General features: G+C 39.9%; 2 pseudogenes; one reads left to right on the top strand and one right to left on the bottom strand.

Annotated features, from left to right (window-relative positions):
• Positions 1 to 6,384: 6,384 nt before the first annotated feature.
• LOC143690535 (AP-1 complex subunit sigma-2 pseudogene) lies at positions 6,385 to 6,941 on the bottom strand (annotated as a pseudogene).
• Positions 6,942 to 6,950: 9 nt separating this feature from the next.
• LOC143690534 (ubiquitin carboxyl-terminal hydrolase 3 pseudogene) overlaps positions 6,951 to 24,554 on the top strand; it is a 32,620-nt pseudogene continuing 15,016 nt past the window's right edge.

Raw genomic sequence — 24,554 nt, 5'->3', positions numbered from 1 at the left:
AATGTTGATGCTATCTACTCTTTCTTTCTAAGTGGTCTCATTCATGCCTCCAAATTTAAATTCCTTCTCTAAGCTGATACCCATCAAATTTATATCTCCAACCCAGTCCTTTTCCCTCAGCTCCAAATTGCTCTTGGCTTACAGACATCTTGAATTTAATGTGTTTGTAACAGCTATCTTAATAATAAATGGCATAGCAATCCAGCAAATTTGTCAGGTCAAAAGCTTATAAGGCACTCATAATTTCTCTCTTTACTTCACCTTCCACATTCAAGCTTTCAGCAAATCCTGTCGGTTTTGTTTCCAGAATTGTATCTTTTATCTGTCCATGTTGTCCCATCTCCAACTTTACTACCTGTTCTAGTTTACTAGCTGCCAAAATGTGATATACCAGAGACAGAATGGCTTTTAAAAAGGGGAATTTAATAAGTTGCTAGTTTACTGTTCTAAGGCTGAGAAAATGTCCCAATTAAAACAAGTCTATAGAAATGTCCAATCCAAGGCATCCAGGGAAAAACACTTAGGTTCAAGAAGGCCAATGATGTTCAGGGTTTCTCTCACAGCTGTAAGGTCACATGGTAAAGTCTACTAGCTTTCTCTTCCAGCTTCTTGTTTCATGAAGCTCCCTGGGAAGCATTTTCCCTCTTCATCCCCATGAGTCACTGGCTGGTGGGCTCTCCGTCATGGTTCTGTGGCCTTCTCTGTTCTCTCAGAATCTTGTAGTTTTCTCTCTCATTGTTCTCTAGTTTTTTCCAAAGTGCTTCCTCGTTTAAAGCATTCCAGTGAAACCAATCAAAACCCACTTGGAATAGGTGGAGATACATTTCCACCTAATCAAGTTTAATACTCACACTTGATTGAGTCATAACTTCATGGGAATAATCTAATTAAAATTTCCAACATAGAGTACTGAATAGGGATTAGAAGAAACTGTTGCTCCCACAAAGTTGATTAGGATTAAAACTTGGCTTTTCTAGGGTACATAAACTTTTTCAAACTGGCATATTCCACCCTTGGATCCTAAAAAAGACATCTTCATATACAAAGTACATTCATTCCATAGCAATATCAGAAAACTTTAAATCATTTCAGTAACATTACAAATACAATACAAGGTTAAAACCTGTACAAAATCTCAAAGTTAGTTACAGTCATGGTCTGTCCTAAAGCAAAGTTCTCCTCTAGCTCTGGACCTGTAAAAACTCAAAACAAGTTATTTGATGCCAACATATAAAGGAGGAACAGTCATAGGATACATATACCCATTTCCATAGGGAGAAAGGAACACAGGGGTCACTAGACCCAAGCAGTCTTGAAAACCTGCAGGGCAAACTCCATTGGATTTCAAAGTCTGAGAGTGATTTATCTTCAGGGCTTTAGATAGAAGCAGTCCCACCCTTTCCAAGGACCTATGCAGTGGCCCACCTCTCTGAATGCAACATGTGGAAGACATTGGGGAGACCACCTTTTTTTCAGCTCCACCCTTTCCAAGCATCTGTGCTGCATATGGGCTCTGTGTCATCTCTGGGGCACATGCTCAACCCCTCCATGTGATGGCAAGGCTCTCTCCAAACCCCAAGGAGTGTGCTTCACCCTCTCCAAGGCCTGAAGCAGCATGACTCTTCCACTGCAACAAGGTGGAAGGCCCATCCTCTGCCATCAGGGCAAATTCACCCTCTTCATGTGCTACAGTGAGTCTGCTCTCCTGGCCCGAGGCTTCTTCACTTCAGACCCCAGCCTCCATGGTTTTGCCCCTGAAGTTATTTTTCCTCCAATGTTTCCAATCTCTGTCACTCTCCATCCCGAGTGGCAGTGGTTCTCTTTATACAGATCCCACAACACTCTCATTGGCTTTTTATGCAGTAGCCTTGGATCATGCCCATCAGACATAAGGAGTTTCCACAGTCCTTCCTGGATAACTCCATGTCCAATCCTGGCTTTCTCTGAAATGGCTGACTGGCTCCACATTTGGTTAAGTTCTCACGTGGAGAACTCTTCTCTGGGGTCTCCCTTCCTGGAAGCCCAGAATTTTCTAGAACATCAATTTCTGGTTTCTTTGTACCCAAGAGTTCAGTTTATCCCTTTCCTGTTGCATTTCACTATAAACTGCAAGGAGAAACCAGACTGCACTTTCCACACTTAATACGGAAATTTCTTCTGTTAAATATCCAAGTTCATGGCTTTTAAAATCTGTCTTGCAGCCAAAGCCACTAGTCAGTTTTGCCAGATTATCTGGATTTTAAAACAAGGATTGCCTTCCTTCCAGTTTACGGTAACACGTGCCTCAGCTCTGTCCAAGGCCCTATCAGAAGTATCTTTCGAGTCCACATTTCTATGAACAGTCTCTTCAAAGCATTCCAGGCCTTCGCTATCAAGCTCCTCACAACTCCTCCAGATTCTTCCCCTTATCCATTTAAAAAGCCATTTCAACATGTTCGGTATTTGCAAACCGCAGCAGGACCCCACTCTGGTACTAAAATCTGTTCTAGTTTGCTCGCTGACGGAATGCAATATACCAGAAACAGAATGGTTTTCAAAAGGGGGAATTTAATAAGTTGCTAGTTTACTGTTCTAAGGCCAAGAAAATGTTCAATTAAAACAAGTCAATAGAAATGTCCAATCTAAGGCATTCAGGGAAAGATATCTAGGTTCAAGAAGGCCAGTGATGTTCAGGGTTTCTCACTCAGCTGGAAGGGCATATGGTAAAGTCCGCTAGCTTTCTCTTCCTGCTTCAGCTGATGATCCTTTCCTGTGGAGTTCGTCCAGACCCTTTGTTGGAGTTGCCAGCGTCACAGCCTGCTTTATAGATTTGGACTCTTCCATCCCCACGGTTGTCCAGCCAGCCTCTCCTGAGAATTCGTTGCAGACTTCATCAGAGTTACCAGCTTGTAGCCTGCCCTCCAGACCTTGGACTCTACATTCCCACAGTTACATGAGACACTTTTATACATTTTAAATCTATGGGTATCTCCTGCTGATTCTGTTTCTCTAGAGAACCCTAGCTAATACACCACCTTAGTCTGAGCTGCCATCATCTCTTGTCTGGACACCTACAGTGTTCTCTTAACTGGTGTACTATTTTCCACTTTTGCTCCTCACCAACCCATTCCAGAGTTATCTTTTAAAATTGTAAATCTGATCCTGTTACTTTTCTTAAACAAATCCCTGGCCATGGCTTCCCATTGCTCTTAGAATAAAGACCCTGCATAATCTAGTTCATGTTTCCTCTAACCATTCCATGGCCCTCTCTCCCTTGCTCCTCAGTGGTATCCTCTCAATTTCATAAGCTTGTCCAGCCCTCCCTTGCCTCAGGATATCTATCCAGCATGATTTCCTCTAGCTCTTCACATGTCTGTCTCATTCTTAATTTATATGACCCCTCAAAGACAGGCTTTTCCTAACCACCTTATCTGAAGATTTCCCCCAGGTCCTCTCTTCTACCTCATCCTCCATTTCTCTTATAACAGCTTCCATTTTATGCAATTACCTTGCTCATTTATGTTTATTTCTGTCTCCCACACTACAGTGTAAACTCCAGGAATGCAGGGCCCTTTTCTGCCTAGTTACCATTGACTAAAAAAGAGCCTGCTCATGGTTACCACTCAATACATATTTGTTGCATGAAAAAAGTGTGCTTGGGAGAAAACTAGCAAAAGTTGAACAAATATGTTTACTGCAAGTCTTTCTGAAGCTTTTAATATGATAATGTCACAGTAAACCTCTAAGAGGGCTAAACAGTTTGTCATCTTTCCCAAACTTACTTGGCCATGCACCTCCAACCCCTGTTTTTTAAAGTTTCTCATGGTTGTAGTGTTTTACAGGATGATATTTTGTTAATAAATCTGTACCTGTAGAAGGTTAGACTTGAAGTATGGGGCTGCATCAGTGCTGATCCCATTCATCTTCTAAATACTTATTTTCTTATTTTACTTTTTTTCTTAAGTTAAAGATGGAAACAAATTCTACTTAATTTGGTTAAACAAACTAATCTTCATGAAGTCTTGCTTTGAGCATGCCATTCCCCACTCTGAAACCATCAGTAGTTCTCATGGTTTGTGCAGCATGCAGCATGTTCCCAAAGTGCATTATGAATACCTCTGGCTTGATGCAAGTTAATACTAGGTGACATATGGACAGATATTATTCAGTAGTTTGTTTTTATTTTATTTTTGGTGTCCACTGAACAGTTATTGCATCTAGTTGATGATGTAAAAAGACAATGATCATGTGGCCTGAATATTGGTCACCATAGCAGCAAAGTTTAATCCAGCCCAGCATATACAAGTATAAGTGCAAACTGTGGAGACATAAAAATATGTATAAATACAAATAAAAGTGATTTTGAAACAATTATACAGGGATAATTGGATAATATATTTTTAAAAATACAGAGACCACTAATGCCATTTCACCTCACTCAACTTTCACTTCTTTATGAAAGGTGTCTTCTTTATATTTCTAAAACTTCTGATAGCCAGGCAGTACTGTGGAAGGGAAAGAAGATGCCATAAAGTTTGTAGCTTTTCTAAATGGAGGGCAACAATGGGGAAGCAAAATAAATTTGGCATTAACAGGCACCCCAGAAGGAATAATCATGTTTTAAACAAGAGAGAGAACGACACATTTTCTGTTAAGATGCGTTACTTAAAGAAGTCTTAATAAATCAACATTTCCACTTTATTTGGGGCATCTAAGCAATGCAGCTAAGTGACTAGATGATTATGATCAGAAAGAATTCATTTCAGCAGTCAAATGTGCCTTGGACTCAAAATAGAATGTGCTCCTTATTATGTAACAGTTGATCCTATGTTCTTCATCGAGGTTCAGAAATATTTTTTGTGTGTGTAAAACAGTACCATTCTAACTAAGCCATTTAAAATCTATATTCCCTTTGTGTTTTAAGGTATGCAGCTTCTAACAAGGGTCTTTGGTATAAATTTGTTGTTTTAGAAATTCTCAACATGGAGTTAAATTTTTATTCATTTGTTATGTAACACGTCAATTCCATTTATTTTCATATATACTGAAATATTACATTGATTTTTGGTTTCATAAAATCAGATTTTGAAAAGCCCTTGCAACTAGGTCTCTGCGTTCCTAGCTTTGATGACTGGACACTGTGTTAATCTTTTTAAAAGCCCCTAATTAAGCTCCCTTATTCCAGGTGGAAGTAATAACACGATACTGTTATCTTTAACCTCTCCCAGCTGCGCAGACCTTTTCTGCACTGAGGACAGGTCAACTGGAAAGTAAACTTGCAGGCCTGAAGAGAAGGTTCCTTGACCAATTGTTCATCCCTATGCATCTTGGTTACATTTTAGCAAACCTTAGTAGGAAACTAGATTGCCCCCCTAAAACTTCAGATTATGCTCTCTGACTTTTCTCAGTTCCTGAAGAATCCATAAATGTCATCTTCTTGGTTTTCCTTTGTTCCTCCCCAATTCTCCTTGACCTAAATAATGCACATAAGGCTGGTTCTTGTAGTACATGGAGAGGCAGATCTCAGACTATGAGGTCACTGTCTCCACAACTATTAAATAACTTTCCTATATGTGTCAATTCTTCTGTGCCAGGCAAGTACCCCAAGGACCCACCAGGGCCCCTTCAGTTTCACATCATAACTTAAAAGTTATTTTTGTCAAATACAGTAGTGTAATAAATGCACATTGCCTGATTGTGTAATCTTCATATATACAGGTAATCAGATGAAGACAAACTGACATTCAGACTCTCAACTATTCTGCATCATTCTAATTCATACTTAAGCCTCAGGATTTCTCACTTGATTAACCAAAGTTCCCTTTTAAAAAAAGTATTTTTCTGTAGGTCTGTTTCTGGACAAAGGCAGTGGATTCTTTTGCCCAAATGCACTCAAATAACTAATTTCTGAGTCACCTGGGTTTCAAAAAGAGAAAAAGTTTATTGCTAGGTGCAAAGCAGGAGAGCAGATGGCCTAGTGGTCCCAAATCTTTCTCCATGAATTGTAGTAATTCTGACAGTTTTATTAGGAAAAAAAGTTGGGCAGCATTTAGGATAATGAGCACAGTGCCTCCAGATGATGTAATCAGAGGTGATCTGATTGTTAAGCATGTGCAGATTGATCACAAGCTTAGTCGAGAAGAGTAAGAAAATGGCAGGCTTAGTATGATAATGGGCATGAATTTTGGTATTATGACAAGGTATAGGTGATTTGTAGGTTAAAGTTTAAGGCAGCTGGATTATAATTTAGAGATTTGACGTATTTCCCTCTGTCTACTCTGATATACCAGAAAGCAAAAAGGATTATCTATATAATGATTCAGCAATCAAAATCATCCTTAAATCCTAATTCTCAGTTTCAAGGTCTGAATGAAGTGGCTTTGCTCACAGTAATACTGACAAATGTCACCCCATTAGCCAACGTGGACACGAAGACAGTGAACAGCTGCAGTGTGTGAAATGCCACAAGAAGTTGTCAACAAGGAAGGAGAGTGCTGTCAGTCCAATCTCTTCAAGAAGACGACATGGGGGTTCAGCTTCGTCCTTCAGGATATCTGACTGCTCAACTGCTTTGAGGACCTTTTTTCTTGGATGTTTCCTGAACTACCCCTCCCAGGAGAAATAAACTATCCAAAATACAATAAGCCTTCTCAAAATTGAAGACGATATCGAGTTCACACACACTGCCTATATACTTGTCAAGTAATTCCAATTAATGATGAATTATTTCCAGGGTAATTAGTTCCTTGCCCTGGTCCTCCATATATTGTCCAGCAAAAGTACAGACTAGCGTATCTTTTGTAAATAATCTTCAGATCTCGCCATTCAAGAATGTTGCACATTTTAGGTTTATGTGCTAAAATGGTTGGAACTAGTTCCCTTGGGATCTTTTTCTTCTCTTTGTCTGACAGTGGGACATACCATTTCCACAGTAGAAGCTTCCCCTGACAACTAAAAGACATGAGCCGGGCATGCGGAGCTCTGCTGCCCCAGCCGCTGAGGGAAGCCCCTGTTGCAGCATGAAGGAGGAACACATGTTCAAGTGTATCAAAAGGAAACTAGCACAAAGAATTGTGAAACAAAGTTCCTTTTAAAATGTTTTTTTTCCAGCTTAAAATATAAAGAGATTCAAATTTTAAGAATATAATTAAGTAAATAATAATAGAAGAGACATTGCACATAAGCAAAAATTGTGAAATTAGTTCATGAGGGCCTGAAGTTTAGGAAATACTGTGTATAGAATGATGTTTAAATTCCTTAGGATGATATTTAAGCCCCTCTAAGAGCTAGTCCTTATCTACTTAAAAATACTTGTTAGTTTAACTTTTATTCAAGTTATGCATGCATATCATTTAAAGAGGCATATAGTTCTACAAAACTTATTAAGAGTTTTTTGACTCCTTCTTTCTCACTACATTCTCACTCGCCAGAAACAATCACTTCCAATGATTTTGATTGTCTCTTTTGTTATATTTACCTCCAAATTTCTGAAGAAGATGTTTTACTTCTTGGCCTTTCAGTTTCAGGTAGAACATATTGACTTTCCACCTTGAAGGGTGACATTGACATTTTTTCCCTTTTTCTTCTTTAAAGCAAACTTTAAAAATTTATATATATAAAACTAATGTAAAATTGTCTATATAAATTGCTCAAATCATAAGTGTAGATCTCATTTAATTTTTACAAAATAAAATATATCGATTAAGAAATAGAACTCTACACTGGTCCAGAGCCTTTTTAATAATACTTCCCAGGTAATACCCACTTCCCCAAGTAACCTCTATTTTGATTTCACCATAGTTTTATTTAAACTGTTTTTGAATTTTATGTAAATAGAATCTACAGAATTAACCCATCTGTTTTTCTTCTTTTGCTCAACATTATGTTTAGGAGATTCATAGTTACTTTCACATTTAGCAGGAATATATTTGTTCTCCGTGCTTTACAGTATTCCACTGAATGAATGTACTATAATTTATTTATTCATTCTATTGTTGATAGACATTTGGCTATTATAAATAATGCTACTGTGAACATATTTGTACATGTGTTTTATTGCACAAATATACACTTCTGCTAGATATATACTTAGGAGTATAATTGCTAGATGATAGGCTGTATGTATGCTCAGTTAAAAAAATATATTACTAAAGAGTTTTCCAAAGTGGTCGTATCAATTTACACACCTACTGGCAGCATATCAAGGTCCCAGTTGTTCTACATTCTTGGCAATAATTAGTATTATTTGATTTAAAAATTGTTGCCATTCTGGTTGGTATGCAGTGGTTGGTTTCAATTTGATTCCTTAATTGCTACTGAGGTTGAGCATGTTTTTATGTTTATTACCATTTGGACATCCTCATTGAGAAGTGCCCCTTCAAAGTTTTGCTCCCTGAAAAATGACCCCTGAAGTTATCAGCTCCCTCTTTGGAATGTGTAAATGTTGCTTTATTTGAAGAAAAAAGGGTATGTGCAGATGTGATTAAAGTTTTAGGATTGTCTTGGCTTACCTTTATAGACCATAAATGCAATCACATGTTTTCTTATAAGAGGGAAGCTGAAGGAGACAGAAGAAGAAAAGGCCATGTGACCTGAGACAGAGATTAGAGTGATGCGGTCAGAAGCCAGGGATGCTCACAGCCATCAGAAGGTGGAAGAGGCAAGGAAAGAATTCTCTTCTACAGCCTCCAGAAGAAGTGTAACCCAGCCAACACCTTGATTTTGACCCAGTGATAGTGATTTTGTACTTCTGGCTTCCAAACAGTGAGTGAATAAATTTGCATTGTTTCAAGCCACCTAGTTTGTGCTGATTGGTTACAGCAGGCATGGGAAAAGACTACAATCTCTAAAAATTGGTTTGCCTTTTCCTTACTGGTTTAAAGGAGTTTGCTATGTATTCTGGACACGAGACCTCTGAAGGATACATAAATTGCAAAAATCTTTCATTTAGGACCTTGCATTCTCACTTTCTAAATGGTATCTTTTAATTATCAGAAGTTCTTAATTTTAATGAAATCCAATTTATTAAACTTTTCATTTATGGTTAGTGCTTTGGGGGGCTTATTTAAGAAATTCCATATATTACTTTTACCATTTAGGTCTGAAAGCCATTTGGCATTGATTTCAGTGTATGGAGTTAGGTGGGGGTCAAGATTCATGGCTTTTTTTTTTTTCCCCACCATATTTCATTGACCCAGTGCTATTTATTTACTCTTTTTTTTTTTTGCATGGATAGGCACTAGGAATCAAACCCGGGGGTCTCCAGCATGGCAGGTGAGAATTCTGCCTGCTGAGCCACCGTCACACTGCCCCGGTGCTTTTTATTTAAAAAGCAGTTATTTCCCTATTAACTGAAGTTGTATCATTGTCATAAATCAAGTAACCCTATGAGTTAGTTTCGATTGTCTGAGAAGAAGATGGCAAGGTGCAGTGAGAAGCAGAGATTTATTGGGAGTGACAGATTAAAAGAAAGACAAATTTGAAAAGAGTTAGAAATAGGCAGGGAAAGCCTTCATACTTGTGCAATTTGGATGCTTATGGAAGGAGAGAGGGAAAGGAGGAGGAACGTGAAATAAAAGACTCAGACCGCCTTGGAGTTCTGAGAAAAATGTGAGTAGTCTAATGGAGAGCTTTAGAGCAAAAATTGCCTGTTAGAACAATCCTGCACTAGAAGAAATGGCCAGACTCCAGAATGCCTGCTGTGCTCAGTTATTGGCTGAGTCCAATGTGTCCTGGACCAAATTCTGTGACAGGCCCCTTAAGCACTGCAGCTAGTGCATACCCTGTGGAAGTTTCTTGCTTGAAGGGAGATCCGAGTCCCTTCTTTCTCATCACATTCTCACTCGCCAGAAACAATCCAATTATTTTGATTGTCTCTTTTGTTATATTTACCTCCAAATTTTAATGTTTGGAGGTGATGGCTTCCATAGTCCACCCCTTGCACCTTGCCAATCCAGTTCTCCATGAATGATCAGATTCTGTTGTTCCCATAGGCCTCTCTTCCTGAGAGGCTGCTCAGACGAGAAAGGTTAGTAGCTTCCATTTTGGCAGTTGTTCTGCAGTTGATACTCATTGTTACTTGTCCATTATCCAGTCTAAATTCTCATGCTCAGTTATTACCTCTGCAGGTCTTGCGGTTTATCTGGTGTGTGACTGAAACCCCCATTCCTGAATGGTCTGACCCATTGGTAATCATACCCTTCTCAGGCCAGGTTGCTGTGCATGCAAAGTGTTTGAGAAAAGGAATATCAGAGGGCACCCCAGTGGATCACCTGAGTTTCACACATATTCTATCCTGCCTCAATTAGGCAATAGCAGCTTTACCTCATCCTACTGATAAGGGTCAGTTAACCTTACGAAATCATTAATAACCTGAGGCAATGTTCAGTAACAGTTCTTGGCAATATTATTGAAAATATTGCACTTGATTGTGAGCTGGAAAGCCAGGGCTGTCTGGTAACTCTTCAAGACAGCAGTGTCATTAGAGACTACAGTGAACTCATTGCCTGTGTTTCACAGGAGAGAAGTGGCTCTTCCCAGCTGAAAACCCCATTGACTCTCCCCACTAGTCTAACCCATGTGGGCTCCCCTTCACTCTTTCCATTTCAAGGAAGAAGCAGTGGCTGCAGTAACTCTGTGGCATGGGTGGGGTTATGGTAGACATAGCATCACTTGAAGTCAGGCCCAAAGAGTGGTTTCAGAGCAGTTTAAAAATTCACATACTCCAAAACAGGGAAAAGATTTCAGGTCCAGGTAAACCAATGACATGTCATGTACAATGATTTCCAGTTCAAAGATGTTGAAGTCCCAGCTTTTCTCATTATCAAGTAGTCAGTGATACAAGGGGAAACACAGTTGGTGGTTATTAATGTAGAAAGGTGACTGGTAAGGATTCCTTGTAAGCAAATGGTCATTTCCTGACAACCTCCTCAAGCCATCAGGCATCAGAACTCCTACAAGATCGCTGGTGTGAGGTGCTTCGTCTTTGGCACGCAGCTGAGGGGAGCATGGTTTGTGGTCAGTAAAATTTCTAAAACACAACCAAGGCATCTGCTAGTGTGAGTGGGCTGATTTCTTGGGCTGCTTTGATTAAATTTGTAATTTTCTGGTGGAGACCTCACGGAGTGGATCCTTGCCATGGATGAATAGTGACTATTCTGGTGCCTCGGTGCATCCCTGCCTGGGGAGAGGGTATGTGAGGGAGAAGGGGTATGGGGGAGAGGTGAGTTGGGCACAGGAAGTGTATGTGGCACTTGTAGTTCTAAGCAATGTACTTTTATTAACTCAATTTATCCCTCCTAGCTGCTCTATGAATTATGTTCAATGATTATTTAAAGTAGACAGATGAGGAAACTGAGGCACACAGTGGTTCAGTGAATTGCCAAACTGATACAACTAAGAAGCAGCAAGCCAGGATTTGTACCTTTCCTGGCATTCTTAACCACTCCATCCAGCAACCTCCTTGAAGATATTTAAGTGTGAAATCCTGTCAGCCTCATGGGATGGAACAGCCAGGGGAAATGGGCCATACCTCCCTTTTTTCAAAGGCAAATTCATCTTTTATTTTGTTTTTAAACAGAGGTGAAGGAGGGATTTAAGGACTTCTATGTCTGCCTGTGTGAAATCTGTCTGACATCTAGTGAAATCAGCTCTACGTTGACAATCCTGGTCTTGTCATTTATTTCGATAGTAAAAGGCTGAGATTTAATTTTGAAGGGTGACTTCTGAAATTGAAACCGAGAGAAACTTTCATGAACATTTCATTGCTTTCCTGAAAATTAGATTGAGATTGCTTGCCTGCAAAAGGAGTTCAACTCCAAGCAAAACAGACTGGACCTCAAGGAAGCATTATATGTCTTTTCAGGTTGGTATCCTTCAAGCTGTGAACCTTATACAACTGACTTTATATTATTTGACATCCTGTTAATCAATTCTATATATCTTTAACTCTCACATATATCGTATCTCAAAGTGTGTTATAATTAATAAGGAAAGATTTTCAAGCATTTTTTTTGATTGTCAAAGAAAGATAAAATGATATTCTTTAGCTTTTAAGGATAAAGACTTCATTAGGAATATAATATTATTACTATAATACTATTCACAAACATTTAATGAATACATTTTGTGTATTAGGCACTGATCTTGGTGTTGCAGATAAAATGCATGAGATTTCTTCTCAAAAAGAACCATATGGGGTTGGTAATATTTGAGCTTTTTGATTTTCAAAAATGGTAATTTCATGTGGTTCAATCTAATAGCAGAGGGAGAGAAATAAATATATAAAGGGATAAATAAGAAAAATAAAAAAAGGCAGTTATAGGGTGGTGTGACGGTAGCTCAGTGGTAGAATTCTTGCCTGCCATGCCAGAGACCTGGGTTGGATTCCCAGTGCCTGCCCATGCAAAAAAAAAAAGATATAAGTGTTTGTGCCAGTTATTAAACTTTTTCACCTCTAAACCGTTCCCTGTTCTACTCTTCTTTGTGGCTCTGCGGCTTGGACTCTGCAAGCCACATTTCTGTTTTGCAGAATGGCTCCGTGCTTACCTATGCCAGGAGGGGGCAAGAGAGAGGCTGCAGGCTTAGGGAGGAAGAAGAGGCTGGCTCCCACTCTCTGCTTCCTGTCTGTGTGAGTTTCCCCCATCAGGCTTCTTTACAGCAGCAGTTCCTCCCCACAGGAGCACCTGAATCCAGTTTGTAGTTTTTTTCCGTCTAGTATCAGTATCAGATGAGGAAAGCCTGTTCTTCTAAGGTGCTACTATCAGTTCTGCTCCCTCTTCCAAGCTTCTTTTGCATAGTTTCAACCTCTTCCTTTTGTGTCTCAGGGCCCAGGAGTGAAGCTGCTTCTAGCAACTGCTATCTCAGCTCTCTTTTTATCTTCTCAACTGAGTTATATACCCTCATTTAGACTTGTTCTTAATTTAATCTGCATTCCTATGAGTGTGACCCATTGTAAATAGGATCTCTTGAAGGTGCTATTTTAGTTAAGAACTGGGCCAACTGAATGAGGATGGGTCTTAATCCGGTTTAGTGGAGGCTTTATAAATGTAAGTAATTCAGAAGGTGAGAAAGCCCCAGAGGGTAGCCTGAAGCAATAGTCAGTGGAACCCAAAGAGAAAGGACAAGACTTTGCCAGGTGAGGGGAAAGCCTGCCAACCCCAAGGACTGCTGGCAGCCAGCACTAGAACATTACACATTTTGGGGAGAAAGCATTGCCTCGCTGACGCCACAATTTCAGACTTCTCTGAGTGTTGAAAGGGTGAGCCAGAAAATGTCTGTGCTTTAAACCCTCCCATTGTGTGGTATTTGTGATAGTAACTGAGGGAAACAAAGACAATAGTTAATGACTTTATGCCTGGATAATTCTTTATATGAAATTCCCTGACTCCAGACTGGTTTTGGGCCCCAGACTGGCCCTGACTGATAGAGTGCCATACAGAGGATTAAAATAAGGGGATACAATGGGATGGCTTTTTAAAATTTAGTATTCAGAAGGGGACCCTGTATAGAGGTGGCATTTAAACTGAGCTCTGAAAGACAAAAAGGCACTGGGGAAAGGATATTCCAGGCAAAGGGTATGGTAGGCAAAGTCCCTAAGCTGAAAATGGCTGGAGTGCAGGGACCAAGGAGGAGGGATTTATAGCTGAGGGGACATGCAGGCAGTGGCCAGATGTCCACGCATGGGCTTTGTGAGTCAGGGTAGGGCCTTTTGATTTGATTCTAAAAAATTGGACAGTTTTAAACAGGGGAGTGTGGTGATGTAATTTAAGTTTTAAAAGCTCACTTTGTGTGTAGAATTGATTGTAGGGAGCAATAGTTGAAGTAGACAATTGCCTTCCAGACAGTTGCAGAGGCCAGGTGAGAGACTGTAGTAGCTTCAGCCAGGTGGTAAAATAGATATGGTGAGATATAGACAAATTAGAAACACCCATTGGAGGAGTAATTACAAGGACCCAAAGAACACTTGAACGTGTTGGGTAAAGAAAAAAGAGGAATTTAGGAAAATTTGCAACACAATGTGTGTATATATATGTAGATTTGTATGTGCATAAGCACAGGTCATTTAGTAGTTTCCCATTAAGCACAGCACTCTTCCATTAAGCACAATGCTCTAGTGTTCTTCAAAAGATTATTTGCGTGACAGTACCCTGTGCAGATTTAAAAATCCCCATACATCCACCCATTCATGAATACAGGCACAGGCACACATACCTACACCCTGGAGGCTTCCATTCAAGATGACAGGCTCATCGATCACTACTCTTGTATAGTACAAGTCCCCCTTACTGGGCTTTCATCTAACTCACATTTCTCCTTCTTCTGTGCAGGGATTTTATGAGAGACTTTGATAAATGCCTTTTCAAAAAATAAATATGCGAACATATTTATAGAATCGCCAGTTTAATGATCTTATTTTAAAAAATGAGGTTAGTCTTGCCATAGCTTTCAGATCCCTTTTAATTGAGCTTGATACCCAGGGATGAAACATTGTAGAATAGATTACTCAACAAATGGTTTGTGCGCACTTACCTACATTTTAGAAAAGGGGGAAGTTTTTCTTACTCCTGGTTTCTGGTTTCTCTTTATTTCTCAATGATTTCTAAAAATAGATTAACAATACCTCAGATACCACATGAAACTATTTCACATAGTATCTGATTACTGCTGTGGTTCAATATTTGCCAATCCCTTTTAATATTCTATAATGAAATTGAGCACACTTCAAACACCAGGTGTTCTCTCCTGTTGTACTACAGAAACAAAAATGATATCTAAAGATTGCATCTGTTCATTTTTGGACAGGATTGCTATGTACCACCAGCGGTGATATGTACCTTCCCATTTATATCATTTATATAATCCATGAGAGTATAGTAATAGAGTAATAATACCATCTCTTAAGATACTTTTTTATTTAAGAAAACTAAGTAGTTCTATGTCTTCTTTCAAAGAAAAGTTCTATTTCATAATCTAAATGGATGGTCTTGTTGTTGAGTGAAACCAGGGACAAGGCTGTAAGCCTCCAGGAGCGTTGTGTGGAAACAGAAGAAACTGGGGGTTGAGGCTCTGAAGTTTCAGGAAGTAGGTTTTATTCGTCTATGGACAAAGGGCTCAGCTGAGTAGCCTCTGAAGGTCTGAGCCCCCAGCAGGGGTTGTCACAGGGTTTTAAGGGAAGCGCTTGGCTACATGCTGATGTACAGAAGGGGAGGGATCTCTACAGGAATTTTTCTTATTCTGCCTATTTGCAGTTTCAAATGTTCCTGGGGGATGAGTGAGACTTCTGAAAGGGGAAATGGCCTGAGTAAACAGAGGCCTGCCTGTTGTGATAGGAAATGGCTTGGGCAAATAGGGCTACCTGCTACATTAACCCTGTTTGATGCTTGCCCACGCCATCACCTATATCTCATCTTTTTCTTGTTGCAGGTGTTAGTATATCCTGATTTGAGCAGAGGAAACAAGGTAGCCATGCAGGGTTTAGGCCCCTGCAAAGCTGGGGGGTGGTGATGAGGGTCTGTGCCCCACCTCTGTTGGCCCCAAGTTTTCTCCTGATGGCCCTTTTGCAACTATGCCTATCTAAGGTTGTTCCTCTCCTGAGGAATCTTACCCGTCTTTGGCTAACCAGCCATCCTCTGGGGCCAAGTGAGGTGTGCAATTGAAGAAGGGGCAGCACCCCCTGAGAGGGTCCAATCTGTTTCCTCGACAGCCTATGTCCCCTGGTCTCCACACCCAGTACCTGCTTTGGGATTCCCTCACTTGCTGGCAGGGCCTTGCTCTGGTCACATGTTTTGGGGGAACCCAGGGTTTTTTTCCATTGAGGTCCAGCTCATAGCTTTGGGCAATAGGCAAACTGCATGGCACCAGCTCCCAGGAGGACTCCACCTCAGCACAACCAAGACCTCCCCCTGATCTCATACACACTGCACTACCAGGAGAACTGCACCACGAAAGGTGTCAGATTTGGAGGGGGTAAAACTGTGCATGTGTGGAAGGTCAGGCGACTTGGAAACTGCTTCCCTTTCTCAGGGTTATGGCAATCACCCTGCTGCCCTAGAGCAGCAAAAACAGCATTACTGAACCTGGCAAGGTGGGATTATAGCATATTGGGGGACCTTCCTTAGGATGCATACAGATTAATGCAGGTCTGAGAACTGCCCTGGCATGAATACTGGTTATAGAAAACTATGGTAGTTTCCACCTTTTCCCCAACATAGGTGGTCTTGAGGCATGCCTGGCATGCATCATCCCCCTTGGAAGGGGTAATGACCATGCCGAGCAGAAACAGAAGTGAGGTGCATGGTACTGTGGGGAGTGCCACCACATGAATGTACAATTAGCCGCATTGAAAGAATGGAGACACACACTGGACAGTGGCTAGGAAGGGGAAGTTACCTGGGTAAGAGGGATCCTACCAAATTAAAGTTGGTTTTCGGGGAGAACACCAGGAGACCTATTTCCAGGAGGGCTAAAACTGTTAAATGAAAGACAAATGCAAAGGACAAGAAAAGACAATTGGTCCACAGACCTGGCAGGCCAGGATGTCCGTGTGTTGATTCTCTAATCTTTGGCCGTGCATTGATCAGTCAGTTTCCAGGGTGACTGAGGAGACTTGGAGGTCTCCTCAGCCTTTGGCCGTACGTTGACTAGCTGCTTCCGGTGAATTAGAGCAGGGCAACAATGGTCATTCAGACCTCAGTCGTGGGCTGGTCAGCTGATCTTGGCTGCAATGGAGAAGGATGGAGTGGCTTCCAGAGAATGATGTGCGTCAGGTGTTCAGGCTCAGGGGTGCACTCCCAGGGTTCGTCTGTGGTGGCCCTCTTGAACCGAGAGTGGTGAATCCACAGGATGGTCTCTACTACTCTGACAGGTGTTGGTGTTGCTAAAACAACACGGTAAGGGCCTCTCCATTGAGGCTGGAGGGAGCCTTCTTTTTTTCCAGTCTTTTAGCCACACCAAGTTCCCAGCTTAAACTCATGTAGGAAGGGTAAATACTAAAAAGTTAGGGTACTGCTTCCAACATCTTCCTTTTTGGTTCACCTAAAAGTTTTCCTAACTTTGACCATAATTTCCTTTTCCACAAAACTTAGGCAACTTACTATATTTGTTCAGGCTTTGTTTTACAATTCCCTCATTTTTTAACAGTCATTTATTTTATCTTAGGACAAAACTACTCTTTTTCCTTTTAGTAAAACCACATTCCTTATATCCTTCATACTTAAATCATTACCTTAAGCAAACGTTTTGCCACATACAATTACCATCAAAATCGAATTTGTCAGAATAAAGTTAAGTGCTTAAGATGCTTTACTCAATGCATATTTGAAACATTAATATACAATTTTAAAAATAATAATTAATGGTACCTATCATGACTTTAAAAAAAACATAAGGATAAAACTTTCAAGCAACAAGTTTCTCCATATTAAGCAGCTTCCCCATTTTAAAAATATGAAACATAAAACCAAAGGGGAGTTGCAAATTTGGAGTCAAAGATAATGAGGTTTGGCTTAATCCCTTTGTCTGGAAGAAAGGGACTAAATGAGGGTACAGTGATGCCAAGGGAGCTGGACACAGGTCTTCTGCCTTGCCAGGAGTAGGACCACTATTCACTTTACAATTATAACTCGGTTTACATTTTCCTTCATACATACTCTTTATCTCAGATACTTGGAACACGTCTCTGAGGGAAATCCTGTTACTGGTATTGGGGAACCATCTCCTATTATATCTTTTGGTCTCTCCTTCCCCTGTATTCCAGTCTCCCATGTCTCCCAGCTCTGCCATTTTATTTAAGACATTGTTAAGTGGATAGCCTGTTTTTCCTAATAATAAAGTCATTATCAAGTGTTTATATTCTAGAGATACTACCTTAATGATAGGATTTCTGTGTGAAGCATTGACAGGGAGGAGGTGATACTTGTTGGCCTCTCCCAATACAATTGCTGACTTAATAACTTACTTATTAAATTTCTGCATAGCATCTCGCAAAGTGTACCAAGGTCGATTATATCATGGTCACATAGTGTCAGCAGGTCATTGCTCATTACACCCTTGTGCAGCCGATACCAGCAGGTTAGAACTTTCCCTAGTCTGCAGAAAGCTTTTCTCCTGAAAAGCAGTCTGTAAAAGGGATTGATACTAATTCCTACAAGTTTTATGCAATCAGCATAGTCCAGCATGGCTCCTCCAGCCCCTGCATCAGCAATTCTGACCATCCAGGCAATCAGTGGCTCACGAGTTTTTGAGTAAAATGCCTAAGAATGTCAGTTATTTCTTGTTCTTTTATAGTGGTTTTGAAAGTAGTCTGATTGTGCTGTTTTTCTTCTTTTTGCCTTTGTATTGGGTGAGCTCCAATTTCTAGAGGATATTTACTCTTTTCTTTCCGACAAACTTTCTCATCTAAAATATTCCCATATTTTCATCATCTGCCTCATCCCACACATCACCATCCCACTCATCAGGATCCCAATCAGCAGTGGCAGTGGCTAGTACCATATGTACTTCCCCTTTGTTCACTTTACCTCATCTCTTTTTATATTTATATTGGGCCACAGGGACTGTGGCCATCTCAGCTTCTGACTGATAATTATAAATTTGATTTTCCAAAATAAAATTTTGATTCTGCAGCATGGACAGTTTTTTCCTGTAATTCTGTCAATTCCTTTTCATAATTCATTTTTTCAGAGATTACTTGATTTCTCTGTTCACACATTTTTCTATATTCTGTTAACAAAGCCCATCCCTTCTACACACTCCAATTATTTCTTTCCCTTTTTCTAATGGAATGTTTTCTAGGCACAGAGCAACCTGAATAGGCTTTCCCTGTTTAATTCTGTTTCCCCAGTCTTTACAGGGTCCTGTGCGTTTTGCCTATTCCTTTGCAAGTGAGGAGAAAGGTAAATCATCCCATCCTGGGATTTCTTGGTTCTTTACCTTGAGCTTAGGGGACTTTTTCAAAAATGACATTATCTCCTAATCTATGTCCAAAGCTTATCACCCACTATTAATCTATCTCAAGTAAATCTTGAAGAGGGGTTACTGACTTAAAAATTCCCAAATGTCTCATAGCATTAGAAAGTACAAACCAGGGAGACAAACCATTTAAATTCAAAATGTTTTGCATACAAAAAGGACAAGAAACCAGAAAGAAATTTATCAAGAATGGTCCTAATAAAGCATTACAATATTCAGAAGAACACAGTCCATATTTTCTGCACAAATTTTCTAAAGCTTGTCATACACACTTTCACCACTGTGAAGCCTTGCTGAAATGTGAATCCTGCTCACAGCACCAATTTTGTCACACCAAAGGCAACGTGATATTTGTGGCCACCTAATTTATAGGTTCAGATTCATGGACAACACAGACTTCAGTGATATAAAAACAGATTTTATGAGGAAAGTAATTAAAGAAAATAATTAAAAGATATTAATTAAAAGAGTATTCAAAAGTAAAGCATTGTTACATCACCAGATGGCACCAACACCTGAAGTGAAATGCTGGAGAGTTTCAGAGGCAGCATTCCAACTCTTATTAGTAAAGGTTCACAGCAAATTTGGAGACAACATTCAGCCTCTCCTTAGTAACGATTCATAACAGAGCATAAGATTCTGATGAGGTGCACTTCCTCTCTCATAAGGTTCTTCTCTCCCTTCTTCTTTTCCTAAGTTTTTCCTCTTTCTTTCTCTAACTGCTTGCATGCATTTTTTTTTTATGATATTTTCACACAATAGTGGCCAAATTCCAACTAGCTTATGTGACTGGGCCCAGTTTGGTCCTCTGGGAACTGGCTAGGGACCAAGAGGAACTTCTTAGGACCTAGATATCTTTATTAAAGTGCCCCTCCTTCTGGGAGGATTGCCAGTCCTCCCAGCTAGAGCACACATTTCAGCTGTTCCTTACCAAGGTCATGCAATGGCAACATCAGTTGTACAGAACAGACTCTACAAATTTATTTTTCTCTTACTAGGTTATACTTCCCTTAAGACAGGGATGATGCCTTATTCATCTTTGTTTTCTCATTAGTGTTTAAGGAGTACTGTGTGTATAGTAGGTACACAGTTTTCCAAATGCATACATGAATGAAATGATGCAAATATATATACATATAAAATGCCTCATACTTTTTAATATAAATTAAAGGATGTTTGTATAACAGGGTAATTGTAACATTTCCTTGGTAGACTATGCAATTGTTACTGTGTGTAGCAAAATCTTGTATCAACACTGTTACAGGCCTGTTTGTGTAATGAGATAAATTTTAAAACCCCTACACAGATGTTCTCCTCTTACTCTGAAATGTGAAAATTTTAATTTATATGACAGAGTAATGATAAGCCATAATAAAAGATAATTTCTTTTTATCCTCCCCCAAAGTGGTCCACTTTAATTCACACAGTTTCCTAAGTTGGTCAGAGGTTGGCTTGACACCCCAGTAATCAGTAAAAGCTTTTTTAAAGTTGGACATCATGCACTGCAATGGTGACTTACTGACTTTCCCTCCCATATCGGTGGTGCCAACAGTCAGGGAGAGGGCTTACAGACAAACAACAAAGGATTTTGAACAAATGATCATTTCATTCAGTCTGGCCTGGCCCCTAGCAGGGTCGCAGGAACCACAGGGTCCAAACTCAGTTGCGGCCTGGTGCACGGCTCCTACAGCCCAGGACTTCCTCTCACTCACGTGATCATGCACACACTCCAATACCCCTTCCACACTGCCTTCCAGAAACTGAAACTGAAGATTTCCGTTTTCCCTGGTCCCCCAATTGGAGACCAGTACTCAGAGAGTCTCTGGGAGGTGATGAGCCTCCCCTTCCACTCAGGCTCCCCTAACCTTTTATGAGTGGGCTGAAGCTGATACACCCAGGTGCTTACCAGTTAAACTGGCGGTGCTCCCAGGAACAGATCTGTCCTAGATCTGTTGCTGCTCCAGCAGTGACAGATGCCCTGGCCAGGGAGGTCAGGAATCCAAAAGATGGGGAAAAGCCCTGTTGCCGGCACTGAATTCCAGCATGTCTCCAATCTGGGCAATGCCGCTGCTATGGGCAAAGGAGGTGAGAATATCACCAGCCTCTCGATCCCGGAGACCCCCCCAGAAATGTTGTGTGAAACCAGGAATAAGGCTGCAAGCCTCCAGGAATGTTACGTGGAAACAGAACAAACCAGGGTGGAGGCTCTGAAGTTTCAGGAAGCAGATTTTATTCATCTATAGCCATAGGGCTCAGCTGAGTAGCCTCTGAAAGTCTGAGCCCCCAACGGGGGTTGTCACAGGGTTTTAAGGGAAGCACTTGGCTACATGCTGATTTGCAGAAGGGGGAGGGGGTCCCTACAGGAATTTTTCCCATCCTACCTATGGGAACTTTGAAACATTCCCAGGTTGAGTGAGACTTCTGAAAGGGGAAATGGCCAGAGTAAACAGGGGCCTGCCTGTTGTGAGAGGAAATGGCTTGGGCAAACAGGGGCTGCCTGCTACATTATTTATTATGGGGATTTAGCTAGGTGAATCAGCATCAGAGATTTGACCTGGTAGATGTCTTGTCCTTGTTTCCCTTGAGTGTTCTGCACATTTTCCTCTTGTCCTGTACCTGGGATTTTAATGCTAATAGGAAACATGTGGAATGACTGGTCTTTAGATGTTATGAAACATGAAAACAGGTATTGTCTGTGTATGGCTTTCCTTGGCAAGGGAATGAGCAATAATGATGTGGATAAGATATAAAGAATCATTGTTTATTTTTCTGATCACAAAAAGTAAGCAATTATAGAAAATTAGGAAAATGCAGAAATACATAAAAATGAAAATAAAACCCATGTGCAATCCCATCATTGTTAGCATTCTTTTTTATTAAGGAATTATGGGTTTACAGAACAATCATGCATAAAATACAGAATTCCCATAAACCACTCTATTATAACAACTTGCATTGGTGTGATAAATTTACTACAATTGATGAAATCACATTTTTATAATTGCACCACTAACTTTAGTCTATAGTTTAGAGTTCACTTTTTTAATACTGAAATTCATGGCTTAAAATTTTTTTTTATTCTAGTAACATAAGTACAATGTAACATTTCCCATTTGAACCACATTGAGATATATAATTCAGTGCTTTTAATTACATTCATAGTGTTGTGCTACCATTACCACCACCTATTACCAAACTTTTTAATCATCCCAAATTGAGATTCTTAACATTTTAAGCCTTAACTCTTAATTCTTTTCTCCCACCCCATCCCCTGGTAACCTCTATACTAAATTCTGACTCTGTGGGTTTGCTTACTCTAATTATTTCATATCAGTGAGTCCATATAGTATTTGTTTTCTGTGTCTGGCTAATTACAGTCAACCGGATGTCTTCAGAGTTCATCCATGATGTTGCATATATCAAGACCTCATGCCTTTTTATGGTTGAACAATATTCTATTGTATGTATATAACACATTTTATCCATTTATCGGTTGATAGACACTGGGTTGCTTCCAACTTTTGGTAATTATGAATAAAGCCACTCTGAATATCAGTGTGCAAATACCTGTTCAAGTCCAAGCTTTCAATTCTTTTGATTATATACCTAGAAGTAGAATTGCCAAGTCATATGTTAATTCTGTACTTAGCTTCCTGAGGAACCGCCAAAGTGTCTGCCACAGTGGCTGCACTATTTTACATTCCCACCAACACTGAACAAATTCCTACTTTTCCACATCATTTCCATCACTTGTAATTTTCCATTTATTGATAGTAGCCACTGTAGCATGTCTGAAATATCTCAATTTTTTTCCCAAACAGTTTTATTCACACACCATACAACCCATCCTAAGTGTTCAATCAATGATGCCTGGCATAATCACATAGTTATGTATTCACCATCACAATCCATATGAGAACAGTTTCCTATTTATTTGAAAAAGAAAGAAAAAATACCATACCTATCCCTTATAACCCCCAATTATTGACATTCAGCTTTGATATACTGCCTTGGTTATAATCATGAAAGACTATTACAATGTTACTGTTAACTATAGACTTTAGTTTGCATTATTGTATTTTTCCCATATACTATCCATTTTAAAGTATTTATTTATTTATATTTTAATATTTTTATAGATATTCACACACATACATCCCATACATGGTGTACAATCTATGCTCACATATTCATCACCATGTATTCATCACCATGATCATTTTTTTAGGACATTTGCATCATTCCAGAGGAACAAAGAAAAAGAAAAAACTCATACATAATGTACCCCTTCCCCTCACTCCTGTTGACCCATCTATCCGATTTATTCTATGCTTTGTCCCTCTTATTATTTATTTTTAACTTTTTTTATTGCATGGTATAACATATACAAAGCAAAGATATAAAAAAGCAATAGTTTTCCAAGTACTCTTCTACAAGCGGTGACAGGAAAGATCCCAGAGTTCATCATGGGCATCCATATGATCCTCTCACATTTTTCCTTCCAGCTGTTCCAGAATATAGGAGGCTAGAGGGCTTAAATTTTTTTTTATCATCACAATTGACTTTTTTCCTTCATTTTTTGTGAACAATAACATATATACAAAAGAATTATAAATTTCCAAGCACAGCAACACAATTAGTTGTAGAACATATTTCAGACATTGACATGTATTACAATTTCACAATTTTAAGTTTTTACTTCTAGTTGCTCTAAAATGCTGGAGACTAAAAGAGATATCAATTTAATGATTCAGCATTCATATTCATTTGTTAGGTCCTATCTTCTATATATAATTCCACCATCACTTTTGATCTTCCCATACCTCTCTTTGGGGTTGTTTGGGCTATGGCAATTCTAAATTTTTGATAGTGGAAGGGTCTGTCACTAATATGGGGTAGGGAGATGGAACTGTCTAATATTCTGGAGAGGCTCGGCTAGGTTTCAGGACTTATCTGGATGAGGGACCCATCTGGAGGTTGTAGGTTTCTGGAAAGTTACTCTAGTGCCTGGAACCCTTGTGGAATCTCATATATTTCCCTAGGTGCTCATTAGGATTGGCTGGAATGGTCCTGGTTGGGGGTTGGCAGGTTATGATAGGGAGCAAGTTCTACCTGAAGCTTGCACAAGAGCCACCTCCAAAGTAGTCTCCCGACTGTATTTGAACTCTCTGCCACTGATACTTTATTTATTACACTTCTTTCACCCCTTTTGGTCAGGGTGTACTTGTTGATCCCATGGTGCCAGGTCTGGATTCATCCCTGAGAGTCATCTCTCATGTTGCCATGGAGACTTTCACCCCTAGATGTCATGCCCCACATAGGCAGGAGGTAAATGATTTCACTTGCAGAGTTGGGCTCAGAGAGGCTGAGGCCACATCTGAGCATCAGAGGTCCTCCAGAAGTAACTCTTAGGCATTCCTATAGGTAGTCTAAGCTTCTCTGCTACCTACATAAGCTTCACAAGAATGAGCCTCATGATCAAGCGCATGGCCTATTGATTTGGGTATCCCTAAAGTTTGACACAGTATCAGGGGATTCTCTGATGGTAAGGTTTAATAGTTCCATATTATTCCTCCCTCCCTCAGGGAACTTGGCCCATCCTTTTT

The sequence above is a fragment of the Tamandua tetradactyla genome, chromosome 7 (genome assembly GCF_023851605.1).
Source record: "Tamandua tetradactyla isolate mTamTet1 chromosome 7, mTamTet1.pri, whole genome shotgun sequence".
NCBI lineage: Eukaryota > Metazoa > Chordata > Mammalia > Pilosa > Myrmecophagidae > Tamandua > Tamandua tetradactyla.
Note: the sequence above shows the minus strand (reverse complement) of the source record. Positions and strands in the feature narration are given on the sequence as shown.